The following is a 21,483-nucleotide window of genomic DNA, read 5'->3' as shown; positions in this document are numbered from 1 at the left end:
CTTAAATTGCTAAAAAAGTGAAACGTTGGGATTTGTTTCGTAGCGTTTGTAAACGTTTGGTTTAAATCGCTCAAAAGGTGAAACATTTGGATTTGTTTCTTACCGTTTGTAAATGTTTGGCTTAGATTTATCAAAAGATGAAACGCTTGGATTTGTTTCGTAACGTTTGTAAATGTTTGGTTTAAATTGCTAAAAAGGTGAAACACTTGGATTGGTTTTTAAACGTTTGTAAACGTTTTGCTTACATTGCTAAAAAGGTGAAACATTTGGATTTGTTTCGTAACGTTTGTAAACGTTTGGCTTAAATTGCTAAAAAGGTGAAACTCTTGGATTTGTTTCGTAATGTTTGTAAACATTTGGCTTAAATTTCTAAAAAGGTGAAACGCTTGGTTTTGTTTCGTAACGTTTGTAAATGTTTGGCTTAAATTTCTAAAAAGGTGAAACGCTTGAATTTGTTGGCTTAAATTTCTAAAAAGGTGAAACGCTTGCTTTTGTTTCGTAACGTTTTTAAATGTTTGGCTTAAATCGCTAAAAATGTGAAACGTTTTAATTTGTTTCATAACGTTTTAAACGTTTGGGTATGTTTCGTAACGATTGTAAACTTTTGCCTTAAATTGCTAAAAAAGTGAAATATTTGGATTTGTTTTGTAACGTTTGTAAATGTCTGGCTTAAATCGCTAAAAAGGTGAAACATTTGGATTTCTTTCGTAACGTTTGAAAACGTTTGGGTTAAATCGCTAAAAGGGGAAACGTTTGTATTTGTTTCGTAACGTTTGCAAACGTTTGGCTTAAATCGCAAAAAAAGTGAAACATTTGGATTTGTTTCGTTACGTTTGTAAATGTTTGGCTTAATTTGCTAAAAAGGTGAAACGTTGGGATTTGTTTCGTAGCGTTTGTAAACGTTGGGCTTAAATCGCTCAAAAGGTGAAACATTTGGATTTGTTTCTTACCGTTTGTAAACGTTTTGCTTAAATCGCTAAAAAGCTGAAACGTCTAGATTTGTTTCGTAACGTTTGCAAACGTTTCGCTTAAATCGCTCAAAAGGTGAAACGTTTGGATTTGTTTCGTAATGTTTGTAAAGGTTTGTCTTAAATCGCTTAAAAGGTGAAATGTTTGGATTTGTTTCGTAACGGTTGTAAACGTTCGGCTTGAATTTCTAAAAAGGTAAAACGCTTGGATTTGTTTCGTAACGTTCGTAAACGTTTTGCCTAAATTGCTAAAAAGGTGAAACGCTTGGATTTGTTTCGTAACGTTTGTAAATATTTGGCTTAAATTGCTAAAAAGGTGAAACGCTTGGATTTGTTTCGTTACAGTTGTAAACGTTTCGCTTAAATTGCTAAAAAGGAAAAACATTTGGATTGGTTGCATAACCTTTTAAACGTTTTGCTTAAATCGCTAAAAAAAGGAAATGTTCGGATTTTTTTTGCAATGTTTGTAAAACGTTTGGCTTAAATTGATCAAAAGATGAAACGCTTGGATTTGTTTCATAACGTTTGTAAATGTTTGGTTTAAATTGCTAAAAAGTTGAAACAATTGGATTTGTTTTGTAACGTTTGTAAACGTTTGGCTTACATTGCTAAATAGGTGAAACATTTGGATTTGTTTCGTAGCGTTTGTACATGATTGGCTTCAATCGCTATAAAGGTGAAACATTTGGATTTGTTTCGTATCGTTTGTAAACGTTTGGCTTAAATTGCTAAAAAGGTGAAATATTTGGATTTGTTTCGTAACGTTTGTAAACGTTTGGCTTAAATTGCTAAAAAGGTGAAACTCTTGGATTTGTTTCGTAACGTTTGTAAACGTTTGGCTTAAATTGCTAAAGAGTTGAAACGCTTGGATTTGTTTCATAAAGTTTATAAACGTTTGGCTTAAATTGCTAAAAATAGGTGAAACACTTGGTTTTTCTTTCGTAACATTTGTAAACGTTTGACTTAAATTGCTAAAAATGTGAAACGTTTGGATTTGTTTCGTAACGTTTGTAAACATTTTTGTTACAATCGCTAAAAAGATGAAACACTTCGATTTGTTTCGTAATGTTTGTAAACGTTTTGCATAAATTGCTAAAAAGGTGAAACGTTTGGATTTGTTTCGCAACGTTTTAAACGTTTGGCTTAAATCGCCAAAAAGGTGAAACGTTTGGATTTGTTTCGTGATGTTTTAAACGTTTGGCTTAAAACGATAAAATGGGGAAACGTTTGAAATTTTTTCGTAATGTTCGTAAAGGTTTGGCTTAAATTGCTAAAAAGGCGAAACGTTTGGATTTGTTTTGTAACGTTTTAAACGTTTGGCTTAAATCGCCAAAAGGTGAAACGTTTGGATTTGTTTCGTAACGTTTTAAACGTTTGGCTTAATTCGATAAAATGGGGAAACGTTTGAATTTTTTTCGTAATGTTCGTAAACGTTTGGCTTAAATTGCTAAAAAGGCAAAATGTTTTGATTAGTTTTGTAACGTTTGTAAACATTTGGCTTAAATTGCTAAAAAGAAGAAACGTTTGGATTTATTTAGTAATGTTTGTAAACGTTTGGCTTAAATCGCTAAAAAGGGGAAACGTTTGGATTTGTTTCGTAACGTTTTTAAACGTTTCGCTTATATCGCTATAAAGGGGAAACGTTTGGATTTATTCGGTAACATTTGTAAACGTTTGACTTAAATCGCTAAAAAGTTGAAACGTTTGGATTTGTTTCGTAAGTTTTTAAACATTTCGCTTAAATCGCTAACGTGTGTAAACATTTCGCTAAAATTACTAAAAAGGTGAAACGCTTGGATTTGTTTTGTAGGGTTTGTAAACGTTTGGCTTAAATTGCTAAAAAGGTAAAATGCTTGAATTTGTTTCATAACGTTTGTAAACGTTTGTCTTAAATTGCTAAAAAGGTGAAACATTTGGATTTGTTTCTAAACCATTGTAAATGTTTGGCTTAAATAGCTAAAAAGGTGAAACGTTTGGATTTGTTTCGTAACGTTTGTAAACGTTTGACTTAAATCGCTAAAAAGGTGAAACGTTTTGATTTGTTTGGTAACGTTTGTAAACGTTTGGCTTAAATTGCTAAAATGGTGAAACTCTTGGATTTGTTTCGTAATGTTTGTAAACTTTTGGCTTAAAATGCTAAAAAGGTGAAACGCTTGGATTTGTTTTGTAATGTTTGTAAACGTTTGGCTTAAATGTCTAAAAAGGTTAAACGCTTGGATTTGTTTCTTAACGTTTGTAAACATTTGGCTTAAATTGCTAAAAAGGTGAAACGCTTGGATTTGTTTTGTAATGTTTGTAGACGATTGGCTTACATTGCAAAAAAATGAAATGCATGGATTTATTTCGTAACGTTTGTAAACATTTGGCTTAAATTGCTAAAAAGGTGAAACGCTTGGATTTGTTTTGTAATGTTTGTAAACGTTTGGCTTAAATTGCTAAAAAGGTGAAACGCTTGATTTTGTTTCGTAACGTTTGTAAACGTTTGGCTTAAATCGCTAAAAATGTGAAACGTTTTAATTTGTTTCATAACGTTTTAAACGTTTGGTTTCATTTCATAACATTTGTAAACGCTTGGCTTAAATTGCTAAAACGGTGAAACATTTGGATTTGTTTTGTAACGTTTGTAAACATTTGGCTTAAATCGCTAAAAAGGTGAAACATTTGGATTTGTTGCGTAACGTTTGAAAACGTTTGCCTTAAATTGCTAAAAAGGTGAAACTTTTGGATTTGTTTCGTAATGTTTGTAAACGTTTGGCTTAAATTGCTAAAAAGGTGAAACATTTAGATTCGTTTGGTAACGTTTGTAAACGTTTGGCTTAAATCGCTAAAAAGGTGAAACGTTTGGATTTGTTTCGTAACGTTTGTAAGGGTTTGGCTTAAATTGCTAAAAAGGAGAAGCGTTTGGATTTGTTTCGTATCGTTTGTAAACATTTGGATTAAATCGCTAAAAAGGTCAAACGTTCGGATTTGTTTCGTATCGTTTGGCTTAAATTGCTAAAAAGGTGAAACTCTTGGATTTCTTTCGTAACGTTTGTAAACGTTTGGCTTACATTGCTAAAAAGGTGAAACGCTTGGATTTGTTCGTAATTTTTGTAAACGCTTGGCTTATATTGCTAAAAAGCTGAAACGCTTGGATTTGTTTCGTAACGTTTGTAAACGTTTTGCTTAAATTGCTAAAAAAGGTGAAACGCTTGGTTTTTTTAATGTTTGTAAAGGTTTGGCTTAAATTGCCAAAAAGGTGAAACGCTTGGATTTGTTTTGTAATGTTTGTAAACGTTTGGCTTAAAATGCTAAAAAGGTGCAACGCTTGGATTTGTTTCGTAACGTTTGTAAACATTTGGCTTAAATTGCTAAAAAAGTGAAACGCTTGGATTTGTTTTGTAATGTTTGTAAACGTTTTGCTTAAATTGCTAAAATGGTGAAACATTTGGATTTGTTTCGTAATGTTTTTACACATTTCGCTTAAATGGCTAAAAGGTGGAACGTTTGGATTTGTTTCGTACTGTTTGTAAACATTTCGCTTACATTGCTAAAAAGGTGAAACGGTTTGTTTCGTACTGTTTGTAAACATTTGGATTTGTTTCTTACCGTTTGTAAACGTTTTGCTTAAATCGCTAAAAAGGTGAAACGTCTGGATTTGTTTCGTAACGTTTGCAAACGTTTCGCTTAAATCGCTAAATAGGTGAAACGTTTGGATTGGTTTCGTAACGTTTGTAAAGGTTTGGCTTAAATCGCTTAAAAGGTGAAATGTTTGGATTTGTTTCGTAACGGTTGTAAACGTTCGGCTTGAATGCTAAAAAGGTGAAACGCTTGGATTTGTTTCGTAACGTTCGTAAACGTTTTGCTTAAATTGCTAAAAAGGTGAAACGCTTGGATTTGTTTCGTAACGTTTGTAAATATTGGGCTTAAATTGCTAAAAAAGGTGAAACGCTTGGATCTGTTTCGTAACGTTTGTAAACGTTTCGCTTAAATTGCTAAAAAGGTGAAACATTTGGATTGGTAGCGTAACCTTTTAAACGTTTTGCTTAAATCGCTAAAAAAAGGAAATGTTTGGATTTTTTTCGCAACGTTTGTAAACATTTTGCTTAAATTGATCAAAAGATGAAACGCTTGATTTGTTTCGTAACGTTTTAAATGTTTGTTTAAATTGCTAAAAAGGTGAAACACTTGGATTTGTTTTGTAACGTATGTAAACGTTTGGCTTACATTGCTAAAAAGGTGAAACATTTGGATTTGTTTCGTAGCGTTTGTAAATGATTGGCTTAAATCGCTATAAAGGTGAAACGTTTGGATTTGTTTCGTACCGTTTGTAAACGTTTGGCTTAAACTGCTAAAAAAGTGAAATATTTGGATTTCTTTCGTAACATTTGTAAACGTTTGGCTTAAATTGCTAAAAATGGTAAACGTTTGAATTTGTTTCGTAACGTTTGTAAACATTTGGCTTCAATCGCTAAAAAGATGAAACACTTGAATTTTGTTTCGTAATGTTTGTAAACGTTTTGCATAAATTGCTAAAAAGGTGAAACGTTTGGATTTGTTTCGCAACGTTTTAAACGTTTGGCTTAAATCGCCAAAAATGTGAAACGTTTGGATTTGTTTCGTGACGTTTTAAACGTTCGGCTTAAATCGATAAAATGGGGAAACGTTTGAAATTTTTTCGCAATGTTCGTAAACGTTTGGCTTAAATTGCTAAAATGGCAAAATGTTTGGATTTGTTTCGTAACGTTTATAAACGTATGGCTTAAATTGCTAAAAAGGAGAAACGTTTGGATTTGTTTAGTAATGTTTGTAAACGTTTGGCTTAAATCGCTAAAAAGGGGAAACGTTTGGATTTGTTTCGTAACGTTTGTAAACGTTTGGCTTATATCGCTATAAAGGGGAAACGTTTGGATTTATTTGGTAACATTTGTAAACATTTCGCTAAAATTACTAAAAAGGTGAAACGCTTGGATTTGTTTGTAACGTTTGTAAACGTTTGGCTTAAATTGCTAAAAAGGTGAAATGCTTGAATTTGTTTCGTAACGTTTGTAAACATTTGGCTTAAATTGCTAAAAAGGTGAAACATTTGGATTTGTTTCCAAACCATCGTAAATGTTTGGCTTAAATAGATAAAAAGGTGAAATGCTTGAATTTGTTTCGTAACTTTTGTAAACATTTGACTTAAATCGCCAAAAAGGTGAAACATTTGGATTTGTTTCGTAACGTTTGTAAGGGTTTGGCTTAAATTGCTAAAAAGGTGAAATATTTGGATTTGTTTCGTATCGTTTCTGAACGTTTGGCTTAAATCGCTAAAAAGGTCAAACGTTCGGATTTATTTCGTAACATTTGTAAACGTTTGGATTAAATTCCTAAAAAGGTAAAACGCTTGGATTTGTTTCGTAACGTTTGTAAACGTTTGGCTTACATTGTTAAAAAGGTGAAACGCTTGGATTTGTTTCGTAATGTTTGTAAACGTTTGGCTTAAATTGCTAAAAAGGTGAAATGCTTGGATTTGTTTCGTAACGTTTGTAAACGTTTGGCTTAAATCGCTAAAAAGGGGAAACGTTTGGATTTGTTTCGTAACGTTTGTAAACGTTTGGCTTATATCGCTATAAAGGGGAAACGTTTGGATTTATTTGGTAACATTTGTAAACATTTCGCTAAAATTACTAAAAAGGTGAAACGCTTGGATTTGTTTGTAACGTTTGTAAACGTTTGGCTTAAATTGCTAAAAAGGTGAAATGCTTGAATTTGTTTCGTAACGTTTGTAAACATTTGGCTTAAATTGCTAAAAAGGTGAAACATTTGGATTTGTTTCCAAACCATCGTAAATGTTTGGCTTAAATAGATAAAAAGGTGAAACGTTTGAATTTGTTTCGTAACGTTTGAAAATGTTTGACTTAAATCGCCAAAAAGGTGAAACGTTTGGATTTGTTTCGTAACGTTTGTAAGGGTTTGGCTTAAATTGCTAAAAAGGTGAAATATTTGGATTTGTTTCGTATCGTTTGTGAACGTTTGGCTTAAATCGCTAAAAAGGTCAAACGTTCGGATTTATTTCGTAACGTTTGTAAACGTTTGGCTTAAATTCCTAAAAAGGTAAAACGCTTGGATTTGTTTCGTAACGTTTGTAAACATTTGGCTTAAATTGCTAAAAAGGTGAAATGCTTGAATTTGTTTCGTAACTTTTGTAAACATTTGGCTTAAATTGCTAAAAAGGTGAAACATTTGGATTTGTTTCCAAACCATCGTAAATGTTTGGCTTAAATAGATAAACAGGTGAAACATTTGAATTTGTTTCGTAACGTTTGTTTGACTTAAATCGCCAAAAAGGTGAAACGTTTGGATTTGTTTCGTAACGTTTATAAAAATTTGGCTTAAATTGTTAAAAAGGTGAAACTCTTTGATTTGTTTCGTAATGTTTGTAAACTTTTGGCTTAAATTGCTAAAAAGGTGAAACGCTTGGATTTGTTTTTAATGTTGTAAAAGTTTGGCTAAAATGTCTAAAAAGGTGAAACGCTTGGATTTGTTTCATAACGTTTGTAAACATTTGGCTTAAATTGCTAAAAAGGTGAAACACTTGGATTTGTTTTGAAATGTTTGTAGACATTTTGTTTACATTGCAAAAAAGGTGAAATGCTTGGATTTGTTTCGTAACGTTTGTAAACATTTGGCTTAAAGTGTTAAAAAGGTGAAACAATTGGATTTGTTTTGTAATGTTTGTAAACGTTTGGCTTAAATTGCTAAAAAGGTGAAACGCTTGGTTTTGTTTCGTAACGTTTGTAAACGATTGGCTTAAACCGCTAAAAATGTGAAACATTTTAATTTGTTTCATAACGTTTTAATCGTTTTGTTTTATTTCATAACGTTTGTAAACGCTTGGCTTAAATTGCTAAAAATGTGAAACATTTGGATTTGTTTGGTAACGTTTGTAAACGTTTGGCTTAAATCGCTAAAAAGGTGAAACGTTTGGATTTATTTCGTAACGTTTGAAAACGTTTGCCTTAAATCGCTAAAAAGGTGAAACGTTTGGATTTGTTTCGTAACGTTTGTAAACGTTTGGCTTAAATCGCTAAAAAAGTGAAACATTTAGTTTTGTTTTGTAACATTTGTAAACGTTTGGCTTAAATCGCTAAAAATGTGAAACATTTGGATTTATTTCGTAACTTTTGTAAGGATTTGGCTTAAATTGCTAAAAAGGTGAAATATTTGGATTTGTTTCGTATCGTTTGTGAACGTTTGGCTTAAATCGCTCAAAAGGTCAAACGTTCGGATTTATTTCGTAACGTTTGTAAAAGTTTGGCTTAAATTCCTAAAAAGGTAAAACGCTTGGATTTGTTTCGTAACGTTTGTAAACGTTTGGCTTACATTGCTAAAAAGGTGAAACGCTTGGATTTGTTTCGTAATGTTTGTAAATGTTTGGCTTAAATTGCTAAAAAGGTGAAACGCTTGGATTTGTTTCGTACCGTTTGTAAACGTTTTGCTTAATTTGCTAAAAAGGTGAAACGCTTGGTTTTGTTTCGTAATGTTTGTAAAAGATTGGCTTAAATTGCAAAAAAAGTGAAACGATTGGATTTGTTTGGTAATGTTTGTAAACGTTTGGCTTATAATGCTAAAAAGGTGAAACGCTTGGATTTGTTTCGTAACGTTTGCAAACATTTGGCTTAAATTGCTAAAAAGGTGAAACGCTTGGATTTATTTTGTAATGTTTGTAAACGTTTGGCTTAATTGCTAAAAAGGTGAAACGCTTGGATTTGTTTCGTAACGTTTGGCTTACATTGCTAAAAGGGTGAAACACTTGGATTTGTTTCGTAATTTTTGTAAACGCTTGGCTTATATTGCTGAAAAGGTGAAATGCTTGGATTTGTTTCGTAACGTTTGTAAACGTTTTGATTAAATTGCTAAAAAAGTGAAACGCTTGGTTTTTTTTAATGTTTGTAAAGGTTTGGCTTAAATTGCTAAAAAGGTGAAACGCTTGGATTTGTTTAGTAATGTTTGTAAACGTTTGGCTTAAAATGCTAAAAAGGTGCAACGCTTGGATTTGTTTCGTAACGTTTGTAAACATTTGGATTAAATTGCTAAAAAGGTGAAACGCTTGGATTTGTTTTGTAATGTTTGTAAACGTTTTGCTTAAATTGCTAAAAAGGTGAAACATTTGGATTTGTTTCTTAATGTTTTTAAATATTTCGCTTAAATCGCTAACAGGTGGAACATTTGGATTTGTTTCGTAATGTTTGTAAACATTTCGCTTAAATTGCTAAAAAGGTGAAACGATTGGATTTGTTTCGTACCATTTGTAAACGTTTGGCTTAAATTATTAAAAAGGTGAAACGCTTGGATTTGTTTTATAACTTTTGGCTTAAAATTATAAACAGGTGAAACTTTTGGATTTGTTTCAAAAGCATTGTAAATGTTTGGCTTAAATTGCTAAAAATGTGAAACGTTTGAATTTGTTTCGTAATGTTTGTAAACATTTGGCTTCAATCGCTAAAAAGATGAAACACTTCGATTTTGTTTCGTAATATTTGTAAACGTTTTGCATAAATTGCTAAAAAGGTGAAACGTTTGGATTTGTTTCGCAACGTTTTAAACGTTTGGCTTAAATCGCCAAAAATGTGAAACGTTTGGATTTGTTTCGTGACGTTTTAAACATTCGGCTTAAATCGATAAAATGAGGAAACGTTTGAAATTTTTTCGCAATGTTCGTAAACGTTTGGCTTAAATTGCTAAAATGGCGAAATGTTTGGATTTGTTTCGTATCGTTTATAAACGTTTGGCCTAAATTGCTAAAAAGGTGAAATATTTGGATTTCTTTCGTAACATTTGTAAACGTTTGGCTTAAATTGCTAAAAATGTGAAACGTTTGAATTTGTTTCGTAACGTTTGTAAACATTTGGCTTCAATCGCTAAAAAGATGAAACACTTCGATTTTGTTTCGTAATGTTTGTAAACGTTTTGCATAAATTGATAAAAAGGTGAAACGTTTGGATTTGTTTCGCAACGTTTTAAACGTTTGGCTTAAATCGCCAAAAATGTGAAACGTTTGGATTTGTTTCGTGACGTTTTAAACGTTCGGCTTAAATCGATAAAATGGGGAAACGTTTGAAATTTTTTCGCAATGTTCGTAAATGTTTGGCTTAAATTGCTAAAATGGCGAAATGTTTGGATTTGTTTCGTAACGTTTATAAACGTCTGGCTTAAATTGCTAAAAAGGAGAAACGTTTGGATTTGTTTAGTAATGTTTGTAAACGTTTGGCTTAAATCGCTAAAAAGGGGAAACGTTTGGATTTGTTTCGTAACGTTTGTAAACGTTTGGCTTATATCGCTATAAAGGGGAAACTTTTGGATTTACTTGGTAACATTTGTAAACATTTCGCTAAAATTACTAAAAGGGTGAAACGCTTGGATTTGTTTGTAATGTTTGTAAACGTTTGGCTTAAATTGCTAAAAAGGTGAAATGCTTGAATTTGTTTTGTAACTTTTGTAAACATTTGGCTTAAATTGCTAAAAAAGTGAAACATTTGGATTTGTTTCCAAACCATCGTAAATGTTTGGCTTAAATAGACAAACAGGTGAAACGTTTGAATTTGTTTCGTAACGTTTGAAAATGTTTGACTTAAATGGCCAAAAAGGTGAAACGTTTGGATTTGTTTCGTAACGTTTATAAAAATTTGGCTTAAATTGTTAAAAAGGTGAAACTCTTAAATTTGTTTCGTAATGTTTGTAAACTTTTGGCTTAAATTGCTAAAAAGGTGAAACGCTTGGATTTGTTTTGTAATGTTTGTAAAAGTTTGGCTAAAATGTCTAAAAAGGTTAAACGCTTGGATTTGTTTCATAACGTTTGTAAACATTTGGCTTAAATTGCTAAAAAGGTGAAACACTTGGATTTGTTTTGAAATGTTTGTAGACATTTTGTTTACATTGCAAAAAAGGTGAAATGCTTGGATTTATTTCGTAACGTTTGTAAACATTTGGCTTAAATTGTTAAAAAGGTGAAACAATTGGATTTGTTTGGTAATGTTTGTAAATGTTTGGCTTACATTGCTAAAAAGGTGGAACGCTTGGATTTGATTCGTAATGTTTGTAAACGTTTGGCTTAAATTGCTAAAAAGGTGAAACGCTTGGATTTGTTTCGTACCGTTTGTAAACGTTTTGCTTAATTTGCTAAAAAGGTGAAACGCTTGGTTTTGTTTCGTAATGTTTGTAAAAGATTGGCTTAAATTGCAAAAAAAGTGAAACGATTGGATTTTTTTGGTAATGTTTGTAAACGTTTTGCTTAAAATGCTAAAAAGGTGAAACGCTTGGATTTGTTTCGTAACGTTTGCAAACATTTGGCTTAAATTGCTAAAAAGGTGAAACGCTTGGATTTATTTTGTAATGTTTGTAAACGTTTGGCTTAATTCCTAAAAAGGTGAAACGCTTGGATTTGTTTCGTAACGTTTGGCTTACATTGCTAAAAGGGTGAAACACTTGGATTTGTTTCGTAATTTTTGTAAACGCTTGGCTTATATTGCTGAAAAGGTGAAACTCTTGGATTTGTTTCGTAACGTTTGTAAACGTTTTGATTAAATTGCTAAAAAGGTGAAACGCTTGGTTTTTTTTAATGTTTGTTAAGGTTTGGCTTAAATTGCTAAAAAGGTGAAACGCTTGGATTTGTTTTGTAATGTTTGTAAACGTTTGGCTTAAAATGCTAAAAAGGTGCAACGCTTGGATTTGTTTCGTAACGTTTGTAAACATTTGGCTTAAATTGCTAAAAAGGTGAAACGCTTTGATTTGTTTTGTAATGTTTGTAAACGTTTTGCTTAAATTGCTAAAAAGGTGAAACATTTGGATTTGTTTCTTAATGTTTTTAAACATTTCGCTTAAATCGCTAAAAGGTGGAACATTTGGATTTGTTTCGTAATGTTTGTAAACATTTCGCTTAAATTGCTAAAAAGGTGAAACGATTGGATTTGTTTCGTACCATTTGTAAAAGTTTGGCTTAAATTATTAAAAAGGTGAAACGCTTGGATTTGTTTTATAACTTTTGGCTTAAAATTATAAATAGGTGAAACTTTTGGATTTGTTTCAAAAGCATTGTAAATGTTTGGCTTAAATTGCTAAAAATGTGAAACGTTTGAATTTGTTTCGTAATGTTTGTAAACATTTGGCTTCAATCGCTAAAAAGATGAAACACTTCGATTTTGTTTCGTAATATTTGTAAACGTTTTGCATAAATTGATAAAAAGGTGAAACGTTTGGATTTGTTTCGCAACGTTTTAAACGTTTGGCTTAAATCGCCAAAAATTTGAAACGTTTGGATTTGTTTCGTGACGTTTTAAACGGTCGGCTTAAATCGATAAAATGGGGAAACGTTTGAAATTTTTTCGCAATGTTCGTAAACGTTTGGCTTAAATTGCTAAAATGGCAAAATGTTTGGATTTGTTTCGTATCGTTTATAAACGTTTGGCTTAAATTGCTAAAAAGGTGAAATATTTCAATTTCTTTCGTAACATTTGTAAACGTTTGGCTTAAATTGCTAAAAATGTGAAACGTTTGAATTTGTTTCGTAACGTTTGTAAACATTTGGCTTCAATCGCTAAAAAGATGAAACACTTCGATTTTGTTTCGTAATGTTTGTAAACGTTTTGCATAAATTGCTAAAAAGGTGAAACGTTTGGATTTGTTTCGCAACGTATTAAACGTTTGGCTTAAATCGCCAAAAATGTGAAACGTTTGGATTTGTTTCGTGACGTTTTAAACGTTCGGCTTAAATCGATAAAATGGGGAAACGTTTGAATTTTTTTCGCAATGTTCGTAAATGTTTGGCTTAAATTGCTAAAATGGCGAAATGTTTGGATTTGTTTCGTAACGTTTATAAACGTCTGGCTTAAATTGCTAAAAAGGAGAAACGTTTGGATTTGTTTAGTAATGTTTGTAAACGTTTGGCTTAAATCGCTAAAAAGGGGAAACGTTTGGATTTGTTTCGTAACGTTTGTAAACGTTTGGCTTATATCGCTATAAAGGGGAAACTTTTGGATTTATTTGGTAACATTTGTAAACATTTCGCTAAAATTACTAAAAGGGTGAAACGCTTGGATTTGTTTGTAATGTTTGTAAACGTTTGGCTTAAATTGCTAAAAAGGTGAAATGCTTGAATTTGTTTTGTAACTTTTGTAAACATTTGGCTTAAATTGCTAAAAAAGTGAAACATTTGGATTTGTTTCCAAACCATCGTAAATGTTTGGCTTAAATAGACAAACAGGTGAAACGTTTGAATTTGTTTCGTAACGTTTGAAAATGTTTGACTTAAATGGCCAAAAAGGTGAAACGTTTGGATTTGTTTCGTAACGTTTATAAAAATTTGGCTTAAATTGTTAAAAAGGTGAAACTCTTAAATTTGTTTCGTAATGTTTGTAAACTTTTGGCTTAAATTGCTAAAAAGGTGAAACGCTTGGATTTGTTTTGTAATGTTTGTAAAAGTTTGGCTAAAATGTCTAAAAAGGTTAAACGCTTGGATTTGTTTCATAACGTTTGTAAACATTTGGCTTAAATTGCTAAAAAGGTGAAACACTTGGATTTGATTTGAAATGTTTGTAGACATTTTGTTTACATTGCAAAAAAGGTGAAATGCTTGGATTTGTTTCGTAACGTTTGTAAACATTTGGCTTAAATTGTTAAAAAGGTGAAACAATTGGATTTGTTTTGTAATGTTTGTAAACGTTTGGCTTAAATTGCTAAAAAGGTGAAACGCTTGGTTTTGTTTCGTAACGTTTGTAAACAATTGGCTTAAACCGCTAAAAATGTGAAATGTTTTAAACGTTTGGTTTTATTTCATAACGTTTGTAAACGCTTGGCTTAAATTGCTAAAAATGTGAAACATTTGAATTTGTTTTGTAACGTTTGTAAACGTTTGGCTTAAATCGCTAAAAAGGTGAAACGTTTGGATTTATTTCGTAACGTTTGAAAACGTTTGCCTTAAATCGCTAAAAAGGTGAAACGTTTGGATTTGTTTCGTAACGTTTGTAAACGTTTGGCTTAAATCGCTAAAAAAGTGAAACATTTAGTTTTGTTTCGTAACATTTGTAAACGTTTGGCTTAAATCGCTAAAAAGATGAAACATTTGGATTTGTTTCGTAACTTTTGTAAGGATTTGGCTTAAATTGCTAAAAAGGTGAAATATTTGTATTTGTTTCGTATCGTTTGTGAACGTTTGGCTTAAATCGCTAAAAAGGTCAAACGTTCGGATTTATTTCGTAACGTTTGTAAACGTTTGGCTTAAATTCCTAAAAAGGTAAAACGCTTGGATTTGTTTCGTAACGTTTGTAAACGTTTGGCTTACATTGCTAAAAAGGTGAAACGCTTGGATTTGTTTCGTAATGTTTGTAAACGTTTGGCTTAAATTGCTAATAAGGTGAAACGCTTGGATTTGTTTCGTAACATTTGTAAACGTTTTGCTTAATTTGCTAAAAAGGTGAAACGCTTGGTTTTGTTTCGTACTGTTTGTACAAGTTTGGCTTTAATTGCTAAAAAAGTGAAACGATTGGATTTGTTTGGTAATGTTTGTAAACGTTTGGCTTAAAATGCTAAAAAGGTGAAACGCTTGGATTTGTTTCGTAACGTTTGCAAACATTTGGCTTAAATTGCTAAAAAGGTGAAACGCTTGGATTTCTTTTGTAATGTTTGTAAACGTTTGGCTTAATTGCTAAAAAGGTGAAACGCTTGAATTCTTTTCGTAACGTTTGTAAACGTTTGGCTTAAATTGCTAAAAGGGTGAAACGCTTGGATTTGTTTCGTAATTTTTGTAAACGCTTAGCTTATATTGCTGAAAAGGTGAAACGCTTGGATTTGTTTCGTAACGTTTGTAAACGTTTTGATTAAATTGCTAAAAAGGTGAAATGCTTGGTTTTTTTTTAATGTTTGTAAAGGTTTGGCTTAAATTGCTAAAAAGGTGAAACGCTTGGATTTGTTTTTAATGTTTGTAAACGTTTGGCTTAAAATGCTAAAAAGGTGCAACGCTTGGATTTGTTTCGTAACGTTTGTAAACATTTGGCTTAAATTGCTAAAAAGGTGAAACGCTTGGATTTGTTTTGTAATGTTTGTAAACGTTTTGCTTAAATTGCTAAAAAAGGTGAAACATTTGGATTTGTTTCTTAATGTTTTTAAACATTTTGCTTAAATCGCTAAAAGGTGGAACGTTTGGATTTGTTTCGTAATGTTTGTAAACATTTCGCTTAAATTGCTAAAAAGGTGAAACGATTGGATTTGTTTCGTACCATTTGTAAACGTTTGGCTTTAATTATTAAAAAGGTGAAACGCTTGGATTTGTTTTATAACTTTTGGCTTAAATTTATAAATAGGTGAAACTTTTGGATTTGTTTCAAAAGCATTGTAAATGTTTGGCTTAAATTGCTAAAAATGTGAAACGTTTGAATTTGTTTCGTAATGTTTGTAAACATTTGGCTTCAATCGCTAAAAAGATGAAACACTTCGATTTTGTTTCGTAATATTTGTAAACGTTTTGCATAAATTGCTAAAAAGGTGAAACGTTTGGATTTGTTTCGCAACGTTTTAAACGTTTGGCTTAAATCGCCAAAAATGTGAAACGTTTGGATTTGTTCCGTGACAGTTTAAACGTTCGGTTTAAATCGATAAAATGGGGAAACGTTTGAATTTTTTTCGCAATGTTCATAAACGTTTGGCTTAAATTGCTAAAAAAGCGAAATGTTTGGATTTGTTTCGTAACTATTGTAAACATTTGGCTTAAATTGTTAAAAAGGAGAAACGTTTGGATTTGTTTAATATTGTTTGTAAACGTTTGGCTTAAATCGCTAAAAAGGGGAAACGTTTGGATTTGTTTCGTAACGTTTGTAAACGTTTGGCTTATATCGCTATAAAGGGGAAACGTTTGGAATTATTTGGTAACATTTGTAAACATTTCGCTAAAATTACTAAAAAGGTGAAACGCTTGGATTTGTTTGTAACGTTTGTAAACGTTTGGCTTAAATTGCTAAAAAGGTGAAATGTTTGAATTTGTTTCGTAACGTTTGTAAACATTTGGCTTAAATTGCTAAAAAGGTGAAACATTTGGATTTGTTTCCAAACCATCGTAAATGTTTGGCTTAAATAGATAAAAAGGTGAAACGTTTGAATTTGTTTCGTAACGTTTGAAAATGTTTGACTTAAATCGCTAAAAAGGTGAAACGTTTGGATTTGTTTCGTAACGTTTATACAAGTTTTGCTTAAATTTCTAAAAAGGGGAAACTCTTGGATTTGTTTCGTAATGTTTGTAAACTTTTGGCTTAAATTGCTAAAAAGGTGAAACGCTTGGATTTGTTTTGTAATGTTTGTAAACGTTTGGCTAAAATGTCTAAAAAGGTTAAACGCTTGGATTTGTTTCATAACGTTTGTAAACATTTGGCTTAAATTGCTAAAAAGGTGAAACGCTTTGATTTGTTTTGAAATGTTTGTAGACATTTTGTTTACATTGCAAAAAAGGTGAAATGCTTGGATTTGTTTCGTAACGTTTGTAAACATTTGGCTTAAATTGTTAAAAAGGTGAAACAATTGGATTTGTTTTGTAATGTTTGTAAACGTTTGGCTTAAATTGCTAAAAAGGTGAAACGCTTGGTTTCATTTCGTAACGTTTGTAAACGATTGGCTTAAACCGCTAAAAAGGTGAAACGTTTGGATTTGTTTTGTAATGTTTGTAAACATTTGGCTTAAATCGCTAAAAAGGTGAAACGTTTGGATTTCTTTCGTAACGTTTGAAAACGTTTGGCTTAAATCGCTAAAAAGGTGAAACGTTTGGATTTGTTTCGTAACGTTTGTAAACGTTTGGCTTAAATCGCTAAAAAGGTGAAACATTTGGTTTTGTTTCTTAACGTTTGTAAACGTTTGGCTTAAATCGCTAAAAAGGTGAAACATTTGGATTTGTTTCGTAACCTTTTGTAAGGGTTTGGCTTAAATTGCTAAAAAGGTTAAATATTTGGATTTGTTTCGTATCGTTTGTGAACGTTTGGCTTAAATTGCTAAAAAGGTCAAACGTTCGGATTTATTTCGTAACGTTTGTAAACGTTTGGCTTAAATTCCTAAAAAGGTAAAACGCTTGGATTTGTTTCGTAACGTTTGTAAACGTTTGGCTTAAATTGCTAAAAAGGTGAAACGCTTGGATTTGTTTCGTAATATTTGTAAACGTTTGGCTTAAATTGCTAAAAAGGTGAAACGCTTGGATTTGTTTCGTAACATTTGTAAACGTTTTGCTTAATTTGCTAAAAAGGTGAAACGCTTGGTTTTGTTTCGTACTGTTTGTACAAGTTTGGCTTTAATTGCTAAAAAAGTGAAACGATTGGATTTGTTTGGTAATGTTTGTAAACGTTTGGCTTAAAATGCTAAAAAGGTGAAACGCTTGGATTTGTTTCGTAACGTTTGCAAACATTTGGCTTAAATTGCTAAAAAGGTGAAACGCTTGGATTTCTTTTGTAATGTTTGTAAACGTTTGGCTTAATTGCTAAAAAGGTGAAACGCTTGGATTTTTTTCGTAACGTTTGTAAACGTTTGGCTTACATTGCTAAAAGGGTGAAACGCTTGGATTTGTTTCGTAATTTTTGTAAACGCTTGGCTTATATTGCTGAAAAGGTGAAACGCTTGGATTTGTTTCGTAACGTTTGTAAACGTTTTGATTAAATTGCTAAAAAGGTGAAATGCTTGGTTTTTTTTTAATGTTTGTAAAGGTTTGGCTTAAATTGCTAAAAAGGTGAAACGCTTGGATTTGTTTTTAATGTTTGTAAACGTTTGGCTTAAAATGCTAAAAAGGTGCAACGCTTGGATTTGTTTCGTAACGTTTGTAAACATTTGGCTTAAATTGCTAAAAAGGTGAAACGCTTGGATTTGTTTTGTAATGTTTGTAAACGTTTTGCTTAAATTGCTAAAAAAGGTGAAACATTTGGATTTGTTTCTTAATGTTTTTAAACATTTCGCTTAAATCGCTAAAAGGTGGAACGTTTGGATTTGTTTCGTAATGTTTGTAAACATTTCGCTTAAATTGCTAAAAAGGTGAAACGATTGGATTTGTTTCGTACCATTTGTAAACGTTTGGCTTTAATTATTAAAAAGGTGAAACGCTTGGATTTGTTTTATAACTTTTGGCTTAAATTTATAAATAGGTGAAACTTTTGGATTTGTTTCAAAAGCATTGTAAATGTTTGGCTTAAATTGCTAAAAATGTGAAACGTTTGAATTTGTTTCGTAATGTTTGTAAACATTTGGCTTCAATCGCTAAAAAGATGAAACACTTCGATTTTGTTTCGTAATATTTGTAAACGTTTTGCATAAATTGCTAAAAAGGGGAAACGTTTGGATTTGTTTCGCAACGTTTTAAACGTTTGGCTTAAATCGCCAAAAATATGAAACGTTTGGATTTGTTCCGTGACAGTTTAAACGTTCGGTTTAAATCGATAAAATGGGGAAACGTTTGAATTTTTTTCGCAATGTTCATAAACGTTTGGCTTAAATTGCTAAAAAGGCGAAATGTTTGGATTTGTTTCGTAACTATTGTAAACATTTGGCTTAAATTGTTAAAAAGGAGAAACGTTTGGATTTGTTTAATATTGTTTGTAAACGTTTGGCTTAAATCGCTAAAAAGAGGAAACGTTTGGATTTGTTTCGTAACGTTTGTAAACGTTTGGCTTATATCGCTATAAAGGGGAAACGTTTGGAATTATTTGGTAACATTTGTAAACATTTCGCTAAAATTACTAAAAAGGTGAAACGCTTGGATTTGTTTGTAACGTTTGTAAACGTTTGGCTTAAATTGCTAAAAAGGTGAAATGTTTGAATTTGTTTCGTAACGTTTGTAAACATTTGGCTTAAATTGCTAAAAAGGTGAAACATTTGGATTTGTTTCCAAACCATCGTAAATGTTTGGCTTAAATAGATAAAAAGGTGAAACGTTTGAATTTGTTTCGTAACGTTTGAAAATGTTTGACTTAAATCGCTAAAAAGGTGAAACGTTTGGATTTGTTTCGTAACGTTTATAAAAGTTTGGCTTAAATTGCTAAAAAGGGGAAACTCTTGGCTTTGTTTCGTAATGTTTGTAAACTTTTGGCTTAAATTGCTAAAATGGTGAAACGCTTGGATTTGTTTTGTAATGTTTGTAAACGTTTGGCTAAAATGTCTAAAAAGGTTAAACGCTTGGATTTGTTTCATAACGTTTGTAAACATTTGGCTTAAATTGCTAAAAAGGTGAAACGCTTTGATTTGTTTTGAAATGTTTGTAGACATTTTGTTTACATTGCAAAAAAGGTGAAATGCTTGGATTTGTTTCGTAACGTTTGTAAACATTTGGCTTAAATTGTTAAAAAGGTGAAACAATTGGATTTGTTTTGTAATGTTTGTAAACGTTTGGCTTAAATTGCTAAAAAGAAGAAATGCTTGGTTTCGTTTCGTAACGTTTGTAAACGTTTGGCTTAAACCGCTAAAAAGGTGAAACGTTTGGATTTGTTTTGTAACGTTTGTAAACATTTGGCTTAAATCGCTAAAAAGGTGAAACGTTTGGATTTCTTTCGTAACGTTTGTAAACGTTTGGCTTAAATCGCTAAAAAGGTGAAACGTTTGGATTTGTTTCGTAACGTTTGTAAACGTTTGGCTTAAATCGCTAAAAAGGTGAAACATTTGGTTTTGTTTCGTAACGTTTGTAAACGTTTGGCTTAAATCGCTAAAAAGGTGAAACATTTGGATTTGTTTCGTAACTTTTTGTAAGGGTTTGGCTTAAATTGCTAAAAAGGTAAAATATTTGGATTTGTTTCGTATCGTTTGTGAACGTTTGGCTTAAATTGCTAAAAAGGTCAAATGTTCGGATTTATTTCGTAACGTTTGTAAACGTTTGGCTTAAATTCCTAAAAAGGTAAAACGCTTGGATTTGTTTCGTAACGTTTGTAAACGTTTGGCTTACATTGCTAAAAAGGTGAAACGCTTGGATTTGTTTCGTAATGTTTGTAAACGTTTGGCTTAATTTGCTAAAAAGGTGAAACGCTTGGTTTTGTTTCGTAATGTTTGTAAAAGTTTGGCTTTAATTGCTAAAAAAGTGAAACGATTGGATTTGTTTGGTAATGTTTGTAAACGTTTGGCTTAAAATGCTAAAAAGGTGAAACGCTTGGATTTGTTTCGTAACGTTTGCAAACATTTGGCTTAAATTGCTAAAAAGGTGAAACGCTTGGATTTGTTTTGTAATGTTTGTAAACGTTTGGCTTAATTGCTGAAAAGGTGAAACGCTTGGATTTGTTTCGTAACGTTTGTAAACGTTTGGCTTACATTGCTAAAAGGGTGAAACGCTTGGATTTGTTTCGTAATTTTTATAAACGCTTGGCTTATATTGCTGAAAAGGTGAAAAGCTTGGATTTGTTTCGTAACGTTTGTAAACGTTTTGCTTAAATTGCTAAAAAGGTGAAACGCTTAGTTTTTTTTAATGTTTGTAAAGGTTTGGCTTAAGTTGCCAAAAAGGTCAAACGTTCGGATTTATTTCGTAACGTTTGTAAACGTTTGGCTTAAATTCCTAAAAAGGTAAAACGCTTGGATTTGTTTCGTAACGTTTGTAAATGTTTGGCTTACATTGCTAAAAAGGTGAAACGCTTGGATTTGTTTCGTAATGTTTGTAAACGTTTGGCTTAAATTGCTAAAAAGGTGAAACGCTTGGATTTGTTTCGTAACATTTGTAAACGTTTCGCTTAAATTGCTAAAAAGATGAAACGATTGGATTTGTTTCGTATCATTTGTAAACGTTTGGCTTAAATTATTAAAAAGGTGAAACGCTTGGATTTGTTTTTTAACTTTTGGCTTAAATTTCTAAATAGGTGAAACTTTTGGATTTGTTTCAAACGCATTGTAAATGTTTGGCTTAAATCGCTGAAAAGGTGAAACGTTTGGATTTGTTTCGTAGCGTTTATAAACGTTTGGCTTAAATTTCTAAAAAGGTGAAACGTTTGGATTTGTTTCGTAACGTTTGTAAACGTTTGGCTTAAATTGCTAAAAAGGTGAAACACTTGGATTTGTTTCGTAATGTTTGTAAACATTTGGCTTAAATTGCTAAAAAGGTGAAACACTTGGTTTTGTTTCGTAACGTTTGTAAATGTTTGGCTTAAATCGCTAAAAATGTGAAACGTTTTAATTTGTTTCATAACGTTTTAAACGTTTGGTTTTGTTTCGTAACGATTGTAAACTTTTGGCTTAAATTGCTAAAAAGGTGAAACATTTGGTTTTGTTTTGTAACGTTTGTAAACATCTGGCTTAAATCGCTAAAAAGGTGAAACATTTGGATTTCTTTCGTAACGTTTGAAAACTTTTGGCTTAAATCGCTAAAAGGGGAAACGTTTGTATTTGTTTCGTAAGTTTTTAAACATTTCGCTTAAATCACTAACATTTGTAAACATTTCGTTAAAATTAATAAAAAGGTGAAACGCTTGGATTTGTTTGTAACGTTTGTAAACATTTGGCTTAAATTTCTAAAAAGGTGAAATGCTTGAATTTGTTTCTTAACGTTTGTAAACATTTGGCTTAAATTGCT

This window comes from Mercurialis annua, linkage group LG3 (genome assembly GCF_937616625.2).
Source record: "Mercurialis annua linkage group LG3, ddMerAnnu1.2, whole genome shotgun sequence".
Classification (NCBI taxonomy): Eukaryota; Viridiplantae; Streptophyta; class Magnoliopsida; order Malpighiales; family Euphorbiaceae; genus Mercurialis; species Mercurialis annua.
The sequence above is the reverse complement of the archived record's forward strand: the minus strand, read 5'-3'. Positions refer to the sequence as shown.